General features: G+C 48.3%; 1 long non-coding RNA gene across 1 annotated transcript in view; it reads left to right on the forward strand.

Annotated features, from left to right (window-relative positions):
- LOC128115581 (uncharacterized) overlaps window positions 1–20013 on the forward strand; it is a 55514-nt gene extending 35501 nt beyond the window's left edge. The window contains exon 4 of the long non-coding RNA XR_008220212.1: window positions 86–20013. This is a non-coding gene — a long non-coding RNA (uncharacterized LOC128115581). The remainder of the gene's footprint in view (window positions 1–85) is intronic.
- Window positions 20014–20413: the final 400 nt, after the last annotated feature.

Genomic DNA, 20413 nt, shown 5'->3' on the forward strand with positions numbered 1-20413 from the left:
CTCCTGCCGAGGGACTTCAGTGCTCCTGGTCCCCAGGTCCTTGGACGTGAACTGAATGATGTCACCAGCTTTCTTGTTTTTCCAGCTTGAACCTGGCAGATCGAGAGACTTCTGAGCCTCCATGGTTTCAAGATCCAATTTTTCTCCATCCCTCGCTCCTCACCACGAGACATTGGATAAAATGGAGAAAGTGCGCTAAGCATATGTTTTCATTTACTCATCACTTTCCGATTGTGAATGAGATGTGACTCTTTCTCAGAAGTGGCCTCCTCCAAGTGGTAGGGACAAAGGTTCCTTGCCTAAGGAAAGGATGACCCCTTCTGAGACAGTTGCTATACTTCTAGACCTGTAACTAGATTCAAGTCCCTATAAAGCCGGGGTACACAACGTGATGCACAGGGATGGGAACACGCTGTATGTACTTCAGAACAACGGCTTATGTTTTCTAATCAAGCAGAAATCTGAGCAATTGGGGCACATGGGTCATAGAGTTTCATCAGGCAAAATGCATTGATATGGGCTCACCAAGCCAAGAGCCTGCAGCTAATGCTCCCACTTAGCTAGTTGGGAGGAGTTCCAGCGGTCTGGTTGGTTAGTTGGTTGGCTGAAATGTGGATCAAAAGACCTAAAATGCAACAATCTCTTCTTAAGAACGATCCCTTATCCAGGGAGTAAATGGTTCAAGTAGTGACTATCCTGAGTCTTAATTTTTTACAACTTAAATACTATGGTGTAATGCCAACATTACTCAAATGCTGATACAAAGTTAGCCATCGTCTGCTACATTTGAGTGTTTCTGAGAGAGATGGGTACTGTCAGTAGACTGAGGAAGGATCTGCCCTCATCCACATGGTGAGAAACTCAGCCTTTAAGGGCTGAACAGGACAAGAGGCGGGTGAAGATGCGTTTGTTCCCTGAACGGGCATAACCAACCTTTGTCCTTGGTCATTGAGGCTCCACCCCCATCTTCAGACCTTGAGAGCAAAACTACACAGTTCACTGGTTTTGTTACAAAACATTGACTGACGTAAGACCCATCCTGTGAATTCAACACAAGCGTTTCTAAGTCTCCAACAATAAGACACAAATTTTGTCTATGTTGGAGGGATGGCTCTGCTCATCTAGAAAAGGTCAGGGGGCATGTGATCGAGCCGCCAAAGAGATGATGGAGCCAAAATGTAGGAAAGAATACTGCAAAGAGTGTGTTGGCAAGTTGATTTATGAAATTACTATTTTCCTTGTTTGTTTCTTGGGTGTATGCCATCTTTCGAAAAGGATGAGTTGACGAGATTTCTAAAACTGGAGAGGCAATTTAAACGGACCTCCACCTTTCAAGCCTAGCTGTGGTATTTGTCTTTTCGTGTTCTTTTTCTCCTTTGTAGTGGTTTTAGGCCCCCAAAGGCTTGAATATATCTTGGCAAATGTGATGGTTAGTATCAGTTGTCAACCTGACAGAATCTACAGTCACCTAGGAGACCAGCCTCGGGCACACCTGTGAGGGATTATCTGGTTTAAGATTAGCCTCTAAGAAAGAAAGTCTGCGAGGGATTGTCTTGATTATATTAATTGATGTGGAAAGAGCCATTTTCACTGTGGAAGGGACTATTCCCTGGGCGCGGATCCTGGACTGTGTAAAATGGAGATAGAGACCTGAGCACACACAGTCGTTTGCTCTCTGCTTCCTGACGGAGAATGAGACGTGGCCGACTGCTTCGAGCTCCTGCTACCTCAACTTAACCTTCTCCAAAGTGCGCCCCCCAAAATGGCAGTGCCATTGACAATGTCCTAAATCACAGTCTGGTCTCAGCTCAGGCTGGACTCTTAACAGAAGGATTGCTGGTGGATAAAATCAGCATTCCTCAGAAAATTGTGAGGCTGGTGTCTGTCTGTCAGGAAGAGCCACCACTTCCTTTATCTGCTTCTGCAGCCTGCTACCTCCAGCAATGGGGCATCTGGTTCCCCATTAACACAGACCTGTAACACGTATCGAAGTCGATAGGTCCCAAGCTGTTCCCACTTGCACACTTCCTCCCACTGTTAACCGCTCCCCATAAAACTGACAAGGTTTTCCCTACCAGTTTGCTGTTCTCTTTGCCCCCAAGAGATCGCCATGGCAGCTTGAAGTTCCTCCAATAAACCTTTCTTTCTACCCATGGAGTGGTCCAGTTCAGGGGTTTCTCAGTGCCCTTTTCTTCCCCTTGAACTGTTGAAATAGACTAAAACTTTTCCCCTTTAAGTTTTATCACAGCTCCAGGAGAAAAACAAGGCTAAGACCGTGCTGTTGACGTTTGTCTGTGAGGATGGAGGAGGTTGCCTTGAGATTTCCCCAAGGCCTTGAGTGAGGAGGCAGAGCCCAGCAGAACTTTCGGAAGGTAGAACTTTGGTGAGTTGGGATCCCAAGGTCCTTAGCTATCTGGATATGGGTCTGCTTGTGTCAATGCAGGAGAGCACCCAGAGGGGAAAGCACCTTAGCATTATGCCCACCGGACATTCCTATCAGTGAGTATTACTTTAACGTCACGACTCCTATAAGAATGTGAGCTTCATGAAAACATAAGCCATGTTGGCATAGCTCACCATGTATTCTAGAGCTCAACACAGGGCCTGGGCACACAGCTCTGCCTAGTAGACCTATGCCACCCTCCTCCCCCAGTGACCTGAATGAGTTCAGCATCCTCACCCTACCCAGCACCCATGTTTTCCAGTATTTGTGTATTTGTGGGGGGTCAAGGGGAGCAGGCTCTCTGACCTCTTTTCCATGCTTGGTTCAAGGACCCCTGCTTTGGCTGCTTTCCGCCATCACAGTCCTCCTTGACAGAGGTCCTATCCTAGAAAAGAAGTCTCTCTGTCTGTCTCTCTCTCCCTGTCTCTGTTTCTCTCTCTGTGTCTCTCTGTCAGTCTGTCTGTCTGTCTGTCTGTCTCTCTCTCTCTCTCTCTCTCTCTCTCTCTGTGTCTTACCTTGAGTTGGGTCTTCCTACGCTGTTAAGGTTGGCCCCAAACTCTCGTACATGAGCAATTTTTCTGTCTCAGCCTCTTGAGTAGTGGGACCTCCACATGCACCTCCACATGCAGCTCTGTAAATTATTTATTTGTTGGTTTGTTTGTTTGTTTTGAGGCAGGGTCTCACTATGCAGCCCTAGATAGCCTGAAACTCTCTCTGTAGACCAGGCTTGCCTCCAACTCACAAAGATTCCCCTTTGCTTCTGCCTCTCGGGCACTGGGCAGTTGGCTCTTTGTTTTTAAATGATCACACACCAGTAGTTTATTATTATTATTATTATTATTATTATTATTATTATTATTATTATTGTAAAAAAGAACTAAATTTCTAAACTCAAAGCAACTTATGTCTTATGAGTTGCAGTAAAATTTTACTAGAACAACAAAGACACTTATTTCAAAAGCTTTTTTTTTATTTTTATTTTTTTACATTTCTATAATTGTTAGGAAGAGAAGGGACATGCTAATTGATGCAGCCCAGCTCCCCCTCAGGGTCCAGTTCTAGTTCAAAGAACACTGACTGTTTCAGTGTATATGACCAGCAGGGTGGGTCCGGGTGTCGGATGAGGTTATGGAAGGTTTAAACCAAAACAGGACTCTACCACTCCTGCCAGAAAAAAATAAATAAATAAAAATAAATAAAAAACCCCAACCTCAGTCTCTACCACTCCTGCCAGAAAGAAAGAAAAAAAAATCCCAATAGATTTTTCCGTTAAGTTATTAAGGGAGGTAGCCTGTCCGCCCACCGTGGTGGTGTGGAAAGAAGACATGCACGTTAGTTTACCCCTTCCTTTTGCTGTTCTCTCAATGATGTTGGACAGCGAAGGCTTTTACAGCAGGCGTGATTTGCACACACACCCAAGATACACTCGGGGATGAGGGATGGCTCAGAAGGGTGAGCGCACACATCGCCAGTCCAACACTCACCAAGTAGCCAAGGTTTTCCTTGAGCTCTTGATCCCACTCCCAAGTGCTGCTGAGATTAGAGGTGTGTGCCGCCCCACCTGGCTTAAAATGATTCCTTTAAAAAGTTAGATTCTAATGATTTATGCTGTTAACTAAAATGATGTTTCTATTTCTCTAAGTATATATTTAATGTTGTATAATATGTTTTGGTTTGGTTTGGTTTTTTGTTTTTGTTTTTTCAAGACAGGGTTTCTTTGTGTAGCTTTGGAGCCTGTCCTGAAACTCTCTCTATAGACCAGGCTGGCCTCGAACTTATAGAGATCTGCCTGCTTCTGCCTCCCGAGTGCTGGGATTAAAGGTGTGCGCCACCACCGCCCGACTGGTCATTATTTTTTGAAGTTAAAATAAGCTAAAAGTTTCATTTCACTAATTTTGAGCTGTATTAATAATTTTATCTCTGTATTTTGGTACTCCACGTAAACAAAGTACATCATGTGTGGTCACCACAGTGTTGAAAACAACCCCCTTCTTCAGCAGAAGACACAGTCCCTGCTCAGAGGAGTGCACGTGGCTTAGCCCAGCGGTCTCCTGTAGCTCAGGATACGTGGCTGAGGAAGACAGTGAATTACTGACCTTCCTATATGTACCTCCCCGGTGCCAGGATTATACTCTTGCACTGCTGGGTCTGGTTTTCATGCAGTACTGAGATCAAACCCAAGATACTGCGCATGCAACACAAGGACTCTACCCATTGAGCTACATTCCCAGTCTGGATGCAGTTCTTTCTACACTGTTTCTAGAGCAAGTGTCCCTACCCCCACGCTGCTTCTGGTCCCTGTGACTCGGGACAACCAGCCCTGTTTCTCTCTGTCTTCCTGACTACATCCCTAATGTAGGACCTCAAGGGCAGGTCCCTCTACTCTTAAGGGTGATGAGTTATGGGGCTTAGTACCTGCTCTTCTGTCAATACCCAGGGACCTTAGAATGGGGAGAAACGGGAGCTGAGAGTCAGTTAAGTCTTCCACAAATGGGCCAGCTGCAGGTCAGGGTGGTTTCAGCTCCCTGTCCCCTGGTACCACATGCTTGCTTGTTAGTACTGAATCAGGACCATGTTCTCACCCATCTGGTTACTGTTGCAGGGAGTGAGTGAGTCCATTACTCCCTGCCCAGCCCCTGGGTGGTATCAAGTGTCACATGTGGCTTCCCAGCTTACAGGACTTTCCCAGAGTGACCCCAGAGCTAGTCCTGGTGACCCAGCAGCCCCATGGCTTCCCCCTGGATCTGACTCACTCATAAACACCCCCACCCTCTAATTCTGCAAGCAGAGGGCCCCATTCCTGGGAAGGCCCCCTGTTGCTGGCTATTCTTGTAATTAGTGACTGTTGATTGGCCCCAGAGCCACACTCATTATTCCTAGTGAAGATCAAAGCCAGGCCCAATAATCTGCTAAACAAGTTGTCAGATTAGGGCATTCTTCGGGGCTATTAGAAAGATTTTTCCCCCTGGGTAAAGGCCTGTCAGGGCATATGACCCCCATCACCGACCACAAACTGAGCTAGAGGGGACATTACGGCCTTTCTGCTCTTCTTCACTTGCTTGTGGCCATTTTATGGTCTGGTCCTATGGCAGGGACTCCAACGTGATCCCCTGGAAGGCCGCAAAGTAGAGAGGGCTTCCTCCCCGACAAGAAAGCCATGTTTGAGCAGAGCTGTTTATAACTCTTCATCTTTGGGGCTACTGGAGACTCCCCTGGGCCCTTGTGCCTTACCTGTATGACAGATGCACAGCCTAAGTTTATACTTAAAGACTGAGGATCACATTCTATGCTGATTTCCCATCTTTCAGGGGCCAGCCCCAGACTGATTTGTGTCCTAATTAACATTCGGTTCAAATCTCCGGCCATGGCCCAACTTTCTCACTTCAGGAGTGGGAACAGAGGCCCAGTCTTTAGCGTCAGTGCTCAAAGCTGCTGTTGGTTAAATCGGAGCATGCCGGGCACTGTGTTAAGAGACTAAATGTTGATCTTATCTATATTGTCTGAACACATCACACATGAGACATTGGAAACATCCTCTTTAATATGTAAGGAGAGTGAGGCCAAATAATTTAGCCAAGCCACTCAACTTAGTGGTAGCTCTAGGGGTGGTTCCCAATTGGCTGGACTCAGTCTTGGCTTGGATCCAGGTCCATGACCAGATGTTGGCTAATGAGAAAGTACTAGTCACAAGACTTGCAAGGGAGGCATTTGGAGATTTCTTTTGTCTTAGGTGGTTTGGTTGGAGGATGGGGAATCAGATCTGCTGAAGCCATTTTTCTCACACCATCGAAGCTGCAGCTCTCGGAGGGAGGTGCAATATAGGACCATGTGCAGCCAACATCTTGGGTCTTTGGAACCATAGTGTGAGCTGGGCTAAATGCACACACACACACTGCCTCTATTGTTTAAGCTTGTTTGAGTTGGGTTTTCCAGGATTTTCAGATGAACACCTAACACCCACACTACTGGTGATATTCCCAGAAGAGCCAGATCTGCCCATTGTTCTGCCCTTTAAGAGGGATCATGGGAAAGGCCAACAGGGAAGCTAGGAGGCCATTAAAAGCAAGCATGGCAGGCAGCCATATTCGATGGTTGCCACTTGTTCCACTGACTGTTCAAGGGGCTGCTTCAGCCTGGTCACAGGATGGCCTCACCTGTTCCCTCTATAACCACTTTGCCTGACCACCCCAGGTCCAGGCTCTGTCCACCGCTCTCCATAGTCTCCGATCCTGCCTGACCCAGTCCAGTTCTGCCCTAGGCCCTAGCACTGGTTAGGATTAGGGTTGACTGCGGCAAACAATGTTCAAAGCAATAGTGATATGAACAAGACAGAAGACCATTTCTGCATAAAAGATGTTCAAAAAAATCTTTAAAATCACATTATTTATGTGTATGTATGTGTGTGTGTGTGCATGCACACGTGTACACCACTATATGTATGTGAGTATCAGAATACAACTTATGGGAGTCTGTTCTCTCCTTTCACTACGTGGATCCTGGGGTTCAAACTCAGGTTGTCAGACTTGGCAGTAAGTATCTTTACCCATGGAGCCATCTTCCCAGCTCCCGGTACTCTCTTTTTAGCAGTTTTTAGGGATAGGGTCTTCCTATGTAGCTCAGGATGGCCTTGAACTCACCATGTTTCTGCCTCAGCTTCCTGAAGGCTGGGAATCACAGAAATGTGTTACCACTCCCAGTTCCACAAAACAGTTCTGAAGGCGAAGGACCAGGGCTGCTACAGCAGTGAAGCTCTACAAATCGTCGTTTGTACCTTTACTCCTTTGACATTGATCCTGCTTGCCAGAGACTCGTGTACTTTGTTTCTGTTTTTGTTTGTTTGTTTTTTTATGACAGGATCTCATGTAGCCAGGCTGGTCTTAAAATCACTTATCTTCTTGCCTTAACCTCATGAGTCCCAGGATCACGGGCATGAGCCACGATGCCTGATTCTATTTCACCATCTTTTGAAGAATTAGCTTTTTAGTTTTGCTGATATTTGTTATGCTCATTTTCTAGTCCACTAATCACTGTACTCTTTTTTTTTCTAGTACTTCTTTTCTTCTACATTATTTAAATGTTTTTCTGATTTATACATAGTGCACAGTGAAGTTTTACAAATAGTCCAGGAGAAAAATGTGGGTTACAGATGGTCAATTTCCTTGCTCCATTACATATGATTCTTCTACATTTTTAAATACACTTTTCACCATGAAGTAGGTTTTATCTGATATTGGTATCACTCTTTGTGCTGATCAGTGCTAATTGTCATCTTGACAGAGTCTAAGGTCACGTTGGAAGTGGGCCTTTGGGTGTGCCTGTTGGGGATTATTCCAGATTGGGATGTTGGACCGTATGAAATGGAGAGGGTGAGCTGAGCCTAGCCAAGTATTCATTGCTATTTCGTGACTGTAGAAGTGATGTGACAGCTGCTTCAAGTTCCCGTTGCCTTGACTTCCCCACCCCAGTGGGCTGTATCTTGAGCTGTGAGTTAAGAGTGAAGCTTGACTCCTTTTCAGTTGCTTTTGTCAGAATATTCTATCACAGCCGCAAGGAAAGAACCCAGGCAGTGTGCCGGCTTCCCTTCACTTATCATGATACAACTATTTCACCGTTTTTTTCTTCACCCCTCTGGGGGCCATGTATTTTCATGAATCTCTTGTAAACAGTGTTACAGGGAGATCTGAAACCTTCAGTTTGAACATCTCTGTCTAGATTGACTGTTATAGTCACCATGGTATCTATTCTATTTGGTTATCTGGGAGGATCTTAAGTGCTGTATGGCAAATGTGTTGCTCTGATTGGTCAATAAATAAAACACTGATTGGCCATTGGCTAGGCAGGAAGTGTAGGCGGGACAAGGAGGAGAATAGAGCTGGGAAGTGGAAGGCTGAGTCAGAGAGACATCACCAGCCGCCACGATGACAAACAGCATGTGCAGATGCCGGTAAGCCACGAGCCATGTGGCAAGGTATAGATTAATGGAAATGGATTAATTTAAGCTGTAAGAACAGTTAGCAAGAAGCCTGCCACGGCCATACAGTTTGTAACCAATATAAGTCTCTGTGTTTACTTGGCAGGTGAGAGAGATTTGCCCTGACTGTGGGCCAGGCAGGAAAACTCTAGCTACAGTGCATCTTGGTTTTTTGTTTGTTTGTTTGTTTGTTTTTAGGACAGTCTTGCTGGGTATAGAATTCTCGGTTGATAGCCCCTTGCATAGGCCCTTTTTTTTTTTGGTTTTTCGAGACAGGGTTTCTCTGTGTAGCTTTGCGCCTTTCCTGGAACTCACTTGGTAGTCCAGGCTGGCCTCGAACTCACAGAGATCCGCCTGGCTCTGCCTCCCGAGTGCTGGGATTAAAGGCGTGCGCCACCACCGCCCGGCGCATAGGCCCTTTTTGCTTTCAAGAGTCTGTCTCTCAACAGTCTCTGGGGATAGGTGGCACAACATAGTGACTCTGGAACTCAGTTCAGCCTCTTCTTGGAGAATTCATTGGTTGGAGCTGCCGTTTGTTGAGTTGACTTTGTTGACGTCATTGTATGAAGTCTATGTCCCCTGTAGTATGCAGTCATAGAAAGTCTCTGGTCAGTCTAGTGATTGTTTAGACATTTCCCACCCCTGTATACACAAAATAAGTAAATGTAAAGTACTAAAGGTACAGTTAGGACCACCTTCTTCCTCTTATATCTCTCTCTGTCCCCATAGACAGTGTTCTCAAGTCAATTGATATCTTTTATGTTCATGCGCTAGGTCACTTTCTACAAAAACAACAGGTATCCTGGATGGTACTGGTGCATACCTTTAATCCCAGCACTCAGGAGGCAGAGGCAGATGGATCTCTATGAGTTCCAGGACAGCCAGAGCTGTTACACAGAGAAACTGTCTCAAAAAAACTAAAGCAAGCAAGTAAACAAACAAAAAACCTAGGCCATTTTGTGTGTTTCAAAATGCATACTAATTGTATCATTGTAATTATGTTTCTGCAATTTTTGTGTTGTTGACCAAAATGTCTTCCATGTAGCTCCATTAAGCTCTAATATATTCATTTTGCACTATGCAGAGCCGAATTAATCAGTCTTTCCCATTGTTGTAACAACATCTCTAAAGTCTGGGGAAGAAATTTATTTAGCTCGCAGTTCTTGGGGTTTGAGGGCACAATGCTGGCGTCCACTCACCTGGGATCAAGGCTGTTTCTGTGTGGAATTACGGTAAACCTCTCCTTGCTCTGAAGCACAAACTTCCTTCAGGGCTGCTGAGTCCGGCAGATATTTTAGGGGGGGATGGGGTAGGAGAATGAGACAAAGTTTCTTTTCATAGCCCAGGCTGTTCTGCAACTCTCTATGTAGACCAGGCTAGCCTCAAACTCACAGAGATCTGCTTGCCTCTGACTGAGTGCTGGGATTAAAGGCACGTGTCATATGCTAGGCTTCGGGTAGGCATTTTTGTGGGAAGTGATCATCTGAGATTTGTGATAGTTTGGACAGAGGCAGTGGAGAATTTGGCCTTTTCTTTGTGAAAGTACAAAAGATACTCATACACACAAAATGAATACAGAAAATAAGTTTTAAAAAGAAGATATTCAAAGAAGACACCGAAAAGCTCCTGGGAGGCACACCCATCCACACATCAACGCCTTTGCAGTTTGTAGCTTGTTCTTAGCTGGTCTCTGAGGCAGTTTTCATGGTGCCTCTCTTGCTCACACCTGGTCCCTATTACTGTATCTGCCTGAAAGTAATAAAGCTGCCTTTCTCCAAAAGCTCTGTGACGAGCAGGAATTCACTGTGGCCTGGCCTTAGGTTGTCCAGACCAGCTTGCCTGACAGTTTCATGGGCTCCCCATTATCTATAGCCCTGCAGGGAGGCACATTCTGTCCAGACAGAAGCAATCCATGGGCCTATCAACTGAACGTGGGGTTAGGAGTCAGTGTATAACTACGTCCAGACAGAAGCAATCTGTGGACCTATCAACTGAACATGGGGTTAGGAGCCAGTGTGTACCTCCCTAGGCAGACACATCTATTTCGCCCACTTAGTGGCAACCTGTCATCTGTCCCCAGGAAGCAAGTATATTCACACTGGGCACAAGTGAAAGTGTCCACAATTGCCCAGGACCCTAGGTAAAAGCCCCACTCCTTAGTTCATATAGGAGGCCTGGAAGGATCTTGGAGTTTGGGATCCTTGGGGGCATGTGAGACTTTCATGGAGAGTGTGTGTTTCTTTTCTTCTGACTGACAGGTGGAGAGGGATCTGCCTCTACCTTAAAAAAAAAGATGACATTTCATGTGGCCTAGGCTGGCTTTAAATTCACTATGTAGTTAAGGATGACTTTGAACTTTGAACTCTGATCCTCCTGCCTCCACTTCCCTGAGATGGACACGCTTTTACTCCCCCATCCCAACCCCCAGAACTTGGACTCCTTGTTGGTCAGAATCCAAGTCTGCTGGTACCGGGTTCTCCTCTGCGCTGCTCTGGACCCTTCCGTCATCCGCTCCTTCTCCAGCTGTGTCTGTGGTGGCACCGAGGTCCCTTGTTTTCCCTTGGGTATCAGGGAGACCTCCATTTCCCTGCAGCTGTGTGGTGTGATGCTCCCTGACAGCAGGCCTGTGTGCCTGATCCTGACATAGTGGTTGTTAGCATTAGGTTTAGCTGTGTTCAGAGGCCGAATATCAGGAAACAGGCCTTCCTGAAAGGGCCTCCCCCAGTCAGACTGGTACCCTGAGTCGCCAGGCCACTTCCCTTAGGCCAGTATTTCTGCAGTTGTCCAACCTGGTCTCCCTTGCTGATCTGCCTGTCCCTCTCCATTCCCTGGTTCCTTTAAGATGGCCGAGCCGTACTCCTGACCTCCCAGGGATCCTCCCTCCTTAACGGAAACAGGTACATGGAGGCCAACACTCTCCCTCTCCTGCCTCTGCCCTGGCGTCAAAGATAGAAAGGGCAGGAAGGTGGAGGGAGAGAGACCGGAGAAAAATAAGAAGATAGATGAAAGGCGGAGAAGGAAGGGAGACAGGAGGGAAAGAGGGGGGGGAGCAGAAGAGTAAGAAGGAGAAAAAGAAAGGGAGGAAAGCCGCCAGTCCTTCCCAGGGCTACCACGTCTGTTTCTGTGAGGGCCAGCACACGCCAGGCCCACAGTGAGTGTGCCACACAATGTGTGTCCTGTGCCCACCGATCTGACCTGCCTGTTCGTTTCCTAGCGGGAGCAGGAAACCCGCCTGCCACACCGGCTTCCCCTAGCTTGGCTGGTCTCGGGGCCCACACCCTGCCTGAGAGGTAAACAGCAATCTCACCAAGACAAAATGTGGATTGCTCCGCCCCGGGCTTGGATTCACTTCTAGGTCTGGGAACAGACAAGATTCCCATCAAGAGCTCTGTCTAGGAGAGAAGAGAGTGAAGAGGTTTAACCTGAACAGCAGATCTGCTGCCTGGAAACACAAACAAATAATGAGTGTGTTAATGACTAACGAGGAGAGGTTTACAGGCTTTGAACACTTGTCAGTCAGCTTTGGAATCTCTCCAAGGCCTGTGAGATAAGACAAGCGTTCTTCCTGTCCCGAATCTTAGGGAGGTAAGCAGGAATGGAGGACGTTCGGGGAAGTATCCAACTTTACACTCATGCTCACTGCCCAGTGAGAATCCCCTCCTCCTGAGCAGGACTGCCGTTGAGTGCCTTGCCCACTCATTCCGGGTGGCCCTGGGCAACTAACAAAGCTGGCCATGGTTTGACATGTCTGCTTACTCTCTTCATACTCCAGGATGGCCCTAACAGTTTGACTGCACTCAGGTCCCAGATGGTTCCTCACACTGGCTCTAGACAGGTCTCAAGGCCTGAAAGTCATCCTGCTGGTGATTGGGGACAGGGCAGGAGCAATGGCCTTGGAAAAAGAGCACCCCGGGGAACTCCAGATTAAGTCCTCTGCTTGTGATCCACATTTCCTTCAGTTATAAAAGGGGCGGGGGCAGCCACAAGAGGAATGATAGTCTTGATTTCTGAGCTGGGCGTGGTGCTCAATCATATAAGTGGTGTAGGAATTGTACGTGGCGGGACCCCCAAAAGCGGCAATGGGGTGGCGGGCGGCCCAGTCCATGCCGGCATGACAGTGGGGGCGGCAGGTGGAGATACACAACCCAGACGCTGCATCCGTGTGGAAATGATTTATTATAGTAGAGAGATGAAGAAGGAGAGAGAGAGACAGAGACAGAGGCAAGGGGTTCGAGAGGTGCACACCTGTGGGAGAAAAGCTAAAGAGAAGAAGGGAAGGGGCTGAGTTTCCCTTAAGAACAGGACATAGGGTGGCGCCAAGGGGCAGGATCAGAATATTAACAAGCACGGCACTTGGAAGGCTGAGAGGCTGAGGCAGGAGAATTGCTACAAGTTTGAGACTAGCCTGTGCTACAGGGTGAATCTCAGAGGAGCCTAAAATGCAGAGTGAGGCCTTGCCACAAACAAACAAACAAACAAAAAATGAAATCAAAACAAGACACCCCTCCCCCAAAGCCCCTGGTCATCCCCACCACCATCCCTGTGGTCTTAGTTTCTCAGGCCTCCTGTGAGTCAGCAAGCCTCCAGAGCATCCTTCATCTGTGCGGCCACCAGGGAGAGACTGTGCAGGGGAGGGGAGGGCTGAGACAAAAGCACAGGACAAAGGGGCTAGAAGCGGGGTGTGTGTGTGGCTTCTAGCATGTTCTCCAACCGGATGTTTGTGAATACACCTTCAGCCCTTTCCGTTTTCACTGTTCTGTACACTTAACCCAAGATGGCCCCGGCCAGTCTTCCAGGTAAGGGAGCTGAAGCCTCGGGGAAGGGGCAGGAGTGGGTGCTCCGTCTGCCCTGGGTGCTGGTGGATACACCCCACGGGGGCTGTGTTGTTATACTCACTGGCTGCTAAGGGGGCCTGGGGCTCAGACAAAGAGTCGTTAGCATGAGGCCACACAGAGCAGATTTTTGTGGTCAGGTGTGTCTGTCTCAGCCCCACCGTCTGGAAGTTGTGGGACCTCTCACTGACTGAGTAAAGGTGCTTGCCACCAAGCCCGACGGTCTGAGTTCAATTCCCGGACCCATGTGGTGGGAAGGAGAGAACCTGACCTCCACGTGTGCACTGTGGTATCTCTCTCCCTAGAAATTAATGAATTGGAAAGTAAAAATCAAAAACAACCTTACTGTAGTTCTGTTCCACCTGGGGACAGGACCAGTGTGGCCTGTTTGTTTCTGGACTCCCAGGACCAGGGTGCTTTGGCCCATACACCCTTTGTTCTGCTCAATGGCATCAGAGGACACTGAATTGGGGGACAATGGCTGTGGCCCCCAGGGAACAGCTCCCATCAACTGAGTGCATCAACCCTCACACCGCCTCTGCTATCCTCCGCTGCTCCAGACGGGCACAGCGGATGCTCCTGTAGGCGCCCTTGGCTCTGTCACTTACTTGGGAGGCTGGGTCTCTCTGGAGCAGGCCTCGGTGGGGCTGCTGATCTCGTGGTGGGTGTCATGCTTGGTGCTCCCACTTTTTTGTGTGTCTGGCCCTGGACAAAGGGATGTAGCTGGTCCACAGGTCAATGCGGGGCTCTTGACTCTCTGCCTCCTGGAGCTCTGGCCTCTTAGTGCTAAGTAAGCGTGAAGCTTGGCAGGAAGCATGGCCAGATCAATCTTTGTTAGCCCCACTAAACTGTTGGTTTGGTGGTTTTGATTTTTATTGTTGTTATTATTATTGTTTTGCCTTTTTATTTATGTATGTATTAAGACAGGATCTCACTGCGTAGCCCAGGCTGGCCTGGAACACATTATCCTCTTTCCTAAGCCATGTTGGGATTACAAGCCTACACCACCATGCTTGACTGACCACCAAGGTTTTCTTTCTCCTGCTCCCCAACTTTCCCACTTTCCTGCTTCCGGGGAGCCTTTGCTACACTGATCCCCCCTGGAGGGGACTCCTGATTGCCTCTGGGCCAGCCCCTGCTCAGACCTCAGATCTCAGTTTTGAATCAGGCACTTCCACAGCCAGACCAGGGCCCTTTCCTGTTCCACTCCTGGTGTCCTGACCGTCGGAGTTCAGACAGCCGCATCCCTAGTCCCTCACATCTCTCTGGTTTCTCCTACCACCCACAAGGTGGATGTTAAGTATGGCTTCTTTGCATTAGCACCTAGGCAGAGGGTCCATCAGAGGGGCAGCGCTATTTACAACTTTGGAAAAGACGGAGATGGAGTGGGGGTGGGGCAGGTCACCGGGTCACCAGGTGCCCTCTGGGAGCTGTGGGCTGGGAGATTTAGCCAACCCCGAGGTCGGGACTCTCTTGCCAGGACAGCTTTGCTCTCCCCGGTGGTTTTCATTATTTTTCATTCCCAGACTATTTTGGAAGCTGGCTGCCATGGGAACTGAGTCTTTGGAAGGCCCAGGCCTCTTTTTCCTCTTCCCCCCAACCCCCCTTCCATCTCTATTCCTTCTTAATTGGTTTTTAGTTCCCTGGCTTTCAGGCCGTCTGTTTATTTTGATTGCAACTCCACAGAACAAATCTTTAATGAACCAGCTTGTGGGGAGAGCCATTAGCAGCCGCCTGCCTCCAGGGAGTAGGGGAGGCGCCTGGCCTGGGTCCCAGCCTGGACTTCCACTCAGTGAGGCAGCGGTGGCCAGGTACTGGGTGGCAGCCTGTGCAGGGGCCCAGGCTTCCTTCAGGTATAGTCTGGAGATGGGAACAGTTTGCCCTCCATAAGCGTCAGCAGCATTCACTGAGATGACCTCAATTGTTCTCTGAAACAGAACGGAGGGGTTGGGCTTCCCAGTTCCCCTGAGTCATCCCAGGAACCCCAAAGGGGTATATTCTAAGCACCTCACTGTCCAGAAAGAGGAGTAAGGTTGAAGAACTGAGAATCCTGTTATCTGGCCAGCAAAGCTTGGTGGAAAGCACAGGTAAATGGAATAACCTCCTGAATGTCACTGAACTGGCAACCAATGGTCCAAACAGGACTCGGCAGGCCCCAGCCTTCTGGAGCGAATGCCTTTGTCTGTGCTGTCTGGGCCTGACACCTTTTATGGGTTTACTCCACTGCCTGGGTACTATCACTTCTGTCCAGAGAGTTCTGCAAACAGGAAACACATACAAATGTGTGTTGCTGTTAATGTGGGTGTGGAGTACAGAGTGATCCCCGAAAGCTTCCTCACCTTGGACGGGACGAGCCCTGTCTTCAGTCGACCTCACAGGCCTGATCAGCTGTCTGTTTCTCACTGACCTCATTCTGCCCATGCCACTCATCTCAGGAGCAGAGACCCGGGGGTCACAGGGACAGGGAGCTCCCTTCCTTTAAGATCAGGCCCCTGGACCTTCAGACTTGGGACTGCCTCTCTGAGAAACTCTGGCACCCTGAGAAACTTCAGCCTGTGCTCCATGCCTGCCTTCTGTCCAAGAGGTCTTCTTTTCCTGCTTTAGACCATGAACCCATGCAATTCCCTTGAACAGGAGACTCCCCTGCCTGCCTGCCTTCTCTGGTCCACAAGAGCCATGGATCCTCTCCTGCCTGGGATCCTGTGCTTCCTAAGAGAGCAAGGAGGAAGACAAAAGCTGACCCTGGAGGACTACAGAGTGCCTGCTGACCCTGAGAACAGCTAACTAGGCAGGCCCTAGGATGGACATGTCTCTGGACCTCTGGTTACTTCTCATCATCCATCTCCTTATTTAAATCACTGGCTCTTGATTTTGTTTGTTTGTGTGTTGTCTGTTTGTTTTGGTTAATTTTGTCTACCTGCCTTGCCTTGGGTTTTATGGCTGTGCCAAGCTGTGCTTGTGCCAAGAAGAAATAGGCATTCAGGGCTACCATGTAATGATTTGGAAGTCATGTTTGGTTAATTAAGCTCACGTTGTAGAAGCCTGGACGTAGGTGATCTGGTTAGATGTAACTGCTCTTACGAGTCACTAACAATTAAGACTCCTGCTGTCCTTGACTTTGTTCTCATGACCATAAATGGCCTCATCACTGTCAGGCATCACATTTGAGTTCCAGGCCTGAAGAATGGGAGAAGGGAGAACAGTTTACATCAGCCAAATCTGTACTTTTATCAAGAAAACATGACCTTTCCAAGAGTCCCGCCATAAAATTCTTTGTACTCCTGACTGGTCAGAAATAGGTTGTGTCTTGGCTAGAATTGGGGGGGGGGGGGATTAGGCAGAGCAATTTTGCAGAGGGTTTTATTAAGAGATGAGAGAGGGGAGAAATGCATACTGGAAAGAAGGAATGGTCTTCCATGACAGGATTGGCATCAGCAAGGCATACAAGGCAGGAGTAAGCCCAGTGAGTATGGCTTCCTTCTCCGAACATCCAGAGGCTGCTCTGGGTCACCTTCTCCTCCCACAGACCCCTCAACAGTCAACCATCATGCCTGCGCTACAGCGTGAGTTTCTTGCCAGAATCTCCCCGAGTGTGAAAGATGCAGGCTGATGCCCTCGTATCCTGCCTCCCAGATGAGGTTGCAAAGCACATCTGCTCTGATTCATCCTCTGTGTGCACCCTCCGAGTTAGAATATCTCTGATTCTTCTGCTGGTAGAAACTGTCATCATCTTTGGGGACATCTCGTTCCCCAAGATGACTCCGCTGTTCTGGACCTTCACTGCTCTAGGCTTTCAACTTGTCCCACTCAAACTCATCATTTGTCACGTGTCAATCACTTCACAATGAAAGGTCCCTGCAGGCTGACGGCACACCCTTGCATCTGTACACTCATGTCTTACACGCAGGGAAGATGCTGGGTACGTGCCACGCCACTCTGGCAATCGCCGTCTAGGTGCTGTGGGAGTGCCCTGGAAATATCAACAGATTTCAAAATACAGACTTGGGAATTTGCTTGCTATGATTTGAAAAATTCAAGGTCAATATTGAACCTCACTGGCCGGTAGACGACCTGCTCCTCCACGATGGATTTGCTGTGCTGTCCACCACAATGTCCTCCGACAGTAAAGCATCTTGGGACCTGCAGGGACTGAAAAAAACAAACAAACAAACAAACAAAACCCACTTGTTGAAGATGACATTGGACAGCACCCTGGAACATCTCACTATGACCGCAATCTGACCTCTTGCCCTCCCCCAGACCCTGTACCACGGTCTGGAAGGAACTCTTCCCTTAGTCCTAACTCACAGATCCTCACATTTCTCAGAGGCCACCCAGTCCTCTCACTCTCTAGAGATCGGGATTCCAGGCTTGTCGCAACCATGTCACCAAGAACTCTCGTGCTCTCACGATGTGCTCTATTCCCCCATTGTCAGCGTTTCAAAGGGTCGACTACCACGCTCTAGAAACAAGAGAGGCCGGGGCGCTACACTCCTAGCAGCCCGGCCACGGAAGGAAGCAGGGGTAGGAAGGAGTCGGATGTGGGAAATGAACAGTGGGTCTGCTTGATGCTAAAGTCCTGTGGTTTCACATTCTATCATCTTCACGGCCCAAGTCCAACACGCGAGTTGCAGTGTGTGCACACCCAGAGATGATCCATATAGTAGGAGACCATCCCAGGGACCAGTGAGCCCCTTCTGGAGGATTCTCAGTCGTTACATGGTTTTATCTCTCCATTGCTACCTCCCCTAAGACAGAGAAATAGGCAAGAGGCCTCTGAGAAGAGGGTGTGATTTCTGGATCTGGGAATGCTGGGAGGGAGCTAACCTCCTCTTGGAGGCATTGCAGATGTAGCCCTCAGCATCTGTAACTCATTTCCCTTAAAAATGAACTTTACTGGGTAAGGATGGGGTGGGATGGAAAGAAATGGCTGGCCGCATGCCTCTGTATTTTTGAAACTTTTATTTTTTTTTAATATAGCATGCATTTAGTATGATGCACCAACTATAAGAGTAGATGTAGTTGAATTAAGTTTCATAAAAGGAACGAATTTGCATCTTACATCCAGCTCAAGAAACAGGATGTTGCCAGAGCCCCAGAAGCCCCCTTCCTGAGTCCTTCCAGTCCTTGTATCTCTCTGCCTAGGGGAACCATTACCTTGCACACAACAGTTTTGGCTGCCGGGTGCTTTACCCAAATGAAACCATATGCTATAGTCTTGCTTGTAACTGTTCAAAACTGTGTGGGTGAGATTCTTCCATGTCCTTGTGTGAGTTGTGGTTCCTACATTCTTATTGTTGTATAGTGTTTCACTTTATGGATATGTTGCAATTTCCCTATTTTACTCTGATGGGCATTTGAATTTTTTTCTAGTTCTTAGCTATGACAAATGGTGCTGCCATGAACGTTTGTAAGATATTTGTGTTGGGAATGGAATAACACTAACGGGGAAGGAATCTATTTAGTTTTGGTAGATAAAGGTAAGAAGTTTCGGGGCTGGAGAGATGGCTCAGCAGTTAAGAGCGCTGACTGTTCTTCCAGAGGACCCGGGTTTAATTCCCAGCCCCCATATGGCAGCTCACAACTGTCTGTAACTCCAAGATCTGATATATATGCGGGCAAAATACCAGCGCACACAAAAATAAATAATGTAAAATAAGGTAGGAAGTTTCTAAGGCAGTTGCACTAACTTATGTCCCAGCAGTATGTAAGGACTCTAGTTGTTCCAGATTCCTGTGGACACTTGGTATTGTCGGTGCTTTTATTTAGTCACTCAGTTTAGTAGTTGTGAAAGGGTAGCTCATCATGGCTTGGTTTTCACTTGTACTTCCTTCACAGGACTGTTGACCTTTGAACTGCCACCTCCAGGAAGGCAGAGAAAGGGTCAGAGGTCTCCGTGAAGGGGTGTGGCTTCTGGATCTAAGAACGCTGGGGATGTGCCACTTTGCTGCTTGAAGGCCAAACAGAAGGAGGGGGCCTGGGAGTGAGGGCTGCCATGATCCTGGGCCACATCTGCAGAGAGGCCGTGGGTTGTCAGCCCAGGGGAGGCGTGGGCCTTGGTTCTGATCCTTTCTAGTTTCCACAGCACTCTGGGCAGGGACGTCAACTTCTACCCGCGGCAAGTGGAAACAATAATGAGGACACAATGAGGGTTCACTAAGTGGCAGGGAGTGTGAACAGTGTCTGGGCCAGAGGTATGCAGAGATCAGTCCTCCACACCGCTGGGCCCGATGACTGACAGCTGACAGCGGTGGGGGAGGGGAAGCAGAACAAGGCCCGTCAATCAAGCAGACACAACAGCAGAATGCCCTGTGACTGGTGTGTCATTTTCATGCTGGGAACATTGTCTTGAGAAATGATGAGTCTCACTGGTGAGGTAGCACCTGCCTGCCCGTGATCCTAGCGTTCGGTAGGCAGAGGTAGGAGGAGTAACACAGGATCAAGGGTAGCCTGGTCTGTATAATGAGTTTCAGGCCCGCCAGGGCTACATACCAACACCCTGTCTCCAAAAGCAAAATAGAACAGAAAAGAAATAGCCAGTTTCAAGTTAGGCCTGATGGCCCAGGCCTGTAGTTCCAGCTCCTTGTGAGGCTGAGGCAGAAGCATCACAAATGTAAGGTTTGACAGGTCTACAGAGTGAGTTCCAGGCAGTCTCAGCTTACCTCCAAATCAAGAGGTAAAAAGAGAGTTGGGATACAGCTCGGTGGTAGGGTGCTTGTCTGGTGTCTATGAGGTCTTGAGTTTCATCCTCAGGAATGGGAAGAAAGAAAAAGGAGGAGGAGGAGAAAAAGGAAGAGGAAGGAGGAGGAGGAGGAGGAGGAGGAGGAGGAGGGGGAAGAGGAAGAATAAGAAGAAAAGGAAGAAGGAGGGGGAGAAGAATCCCCCCAAAGGATGCTAAGTAAAAACTGATCATGCTAGACATGTATCTCAGTGATAGAGTGCTTGCCTAGCATGTGGGAGCCTTGGCTTTATTTTCAGTATCAGGAAGGAAAGAGGAAGAGAGGGAGGGAGGGAGGGAGGGAGGGAGAATGAATTGTGAGTTTAATCTTCTTTCCCCGCTGCACAGTGCAGCAGGAAAAGTCAGTTTGATGACGGCCGTGGCAGCTTTCTCCAAATGAGCAAGGGCTTGCCACAGTTTGCATGGGATTCACCTTCATTCAACTTCAT

This window comes from Peromyscus californicus, unplaced genomic scaffold, assembly GCF_007827085.1.
Source record: "Peromyscus californicus insignis strain IS unplaced genomic scaffold, ASM782708v3 Scaffold_1__1_contigs__length_55948999, whole genome shotgun sequence".
NCBI lineage: Eukaryota > Metazoa > Chordata > Mammalia > Rodentia > Cricetidae > Peromyscus > Peromyscus californicus.